At 35.1% G+C, this 2,084-nt stretch overlaps 1 non-coding gene across 1 annotated transcript; it reads right to left on the bottom strand.

Moving 5' to 3' along the window:
• Positions 1-880: 880 nt before the first annotated feature.
• Positions 881-984, bottom strand: LOC118654832. The gene has a single exon (XR_004967096.1). It is a non-coding gene; the product is annotated as a U6 spliceosomal RNA (small nuclear RNA).
• Between the last annotated feature and the right edge of the window lie 1,100 nt (positions 985-2,084).

The following is a 2,084-nucleotide window of genomic DNA, read 5'->3' as shown; positions in this document are numbered from 1 at the left end:
CCCATAACTATTTTTATAACTGATAGTTTGTATTTCTTAATCCCCTTCATCTTTTTCCCCATCCTTCCTCCTCCATCCTTTCTGGCAGCTATCAGTTTGTTCTCAGCAATGAATTTGTTTCTGTTTTGTTTTGTTTGTTCAGTTATTGCACGTTTTAGACTCCACATGTAAGTGAAACCATGCTGTATTTTTCATTCTCTGTCTGACTTATTTTACTTAGCATGATACCCTCTAAGTCCATCCATATTGTTGCAAATGACAAGATTTCATTCTTGTTTTTATTGCTGCATAATTTGTATCCATTCATCTATGGATGGACACTTACAATATCCTGGGTATTGTAGATAACTGCAATGAACATAGGAGTGCATATATCTTTTCGAATTAGTGCTTTTGTTGTCTTCAGAAAAGGACCCCAAAGTGGAATTGCTGTGTCATATGGTAGCTCTATTTTTAATTTTCTGAGGAACTTCCATACTGCATCATTTTACAATCCCACCAACAGTGCACAAGGATTCCCTTTTCTCCATATTCTCGCCAACATTTGTTATTTGTTGACTTTTAGATAATAACCTTTCTAATAAGTGTGAAGTGATAGCTCTGTGGTTTTGATTTGCATTTCCCTGATTATTAGTGATGTTGAGCATCTTTTCATATGTCTGTTGGCCATCTATATGGCTTCTTTGGAGAAATATCTATTCAGGTCCTCTGCCCATTTTTTAACCAGATTTTTTTTATGTGGTGTTACATGAGTTCTTTATATATTTTGGATATTAACCCCTTACCAGAGATATCATTTGTAAATATCTTCTACCCTCCAGTAGGTTCTGTTTTTGTTTTGTTGATGGCTTCCTTTGCAGTGCAAAAGCTTTTTAGTTTTATACTTTGTTAATGCTTCATAAATTCACATATCATCTTTGTGCAGAGGCCATGCTAACCTCTGTATTGTTCCATTTTTAGTATATGTGCTGCCAAAGAAAGCACAAGAGGATAAATATTTTTATTAAAAATCTACTTATGGAGCATATGCTATGCAAAGAAGTTACTTGTTGACATGGAGGTAAAAATGTGTGGGAAAATGTGAAGAAACTGAAGAAGAGAAGTTTTGAATGTTATTAGAGGCCTCTAAAGGGATGGAGAGAGAAGTAGTATCGAGTTGTCAACCTGGAATTAGTCAAAACTTTACCAAAATGCCTCTGTAAGTGCATAGATCAGAAGATTCAATATAATAAAATTAAATAAATTAAACAATTATTATGTAGTAGGCACTGTGCCAAGCCACAGAGGGTACAAGATGGATGACTCACGGGCCCACCACATGAACTAAGAAATATTTTTGTTGGGTTTCATTCTCCAGAGCAGTCGCTGGTTAGAACACCGATCAATTGCACATTGAACTGATACATTGTGCAAAAGAAGGGGAAAAATGATAAAAATTGAACTCCTTATCTTTCCCTCCAAACCTGTTTTTCTTCATGTACTCTCAGTTTGGGGAGAGACTTCACCACCCAGCTGACCAACTGGATTGTCAACTTGTCTGCTTTCTCTCTCATATGCTAGAATTTGCTTCCCACTTTGTCTCACCTGGCTCACTGAGTTCACCATCTCCACTCGGAGGATTCCCAGACCTCATCTCTTTTTTCCACACCAGCACAGTTTGGGTTATGTATTTGCCATGTACGTTCCCATAGATCCAAGTGCATACTTCCCATGACAGGGCTCTTGCCGCCATGTTTTAATAGTTTCTGTACCTGTGAAGAGGCCATTTCATATCACATAAAACTAGGAAATGTTTATATGGAGCATGAGTAAGTGGATGTGTTCAGAGGGTAAATCCACATTTTCCAGCTGCCCCAGAGTCAATGCATATGTGAATATATTATATATATATATTATAATATATATAATTATATATTATATAATATATAATATATATATTAATATATATTATATAATAATTATATAATATATATAATTATATATTCACATATTAATTAATTACTTCTACTAATACTTATTAAGCATTCTCTTCATGCTGGACACTGATATATAACAGTGGGGGATATAACAGTGAACAAGGCGGA

This window comes from Myotis myotis, unplaced genomic scaffold (assembly GCF_014108235.1).
Source record: "Myotis myotis isolate mMyoMyo1 unplaced genomic scaffold, mMyoMyo1.p scaffold_m19_p_4, whole genome shotgun sequence".
NCBI classification, from domain to species: Eukaryota; Metazoa; Chordata; class Mammalia; order Chiroptera; family Vespertilionidae; genus Myotis; species Myotis myotis.
This window is presented reverse-complemented; position numbering and strand designations above follow the sequence as displayed.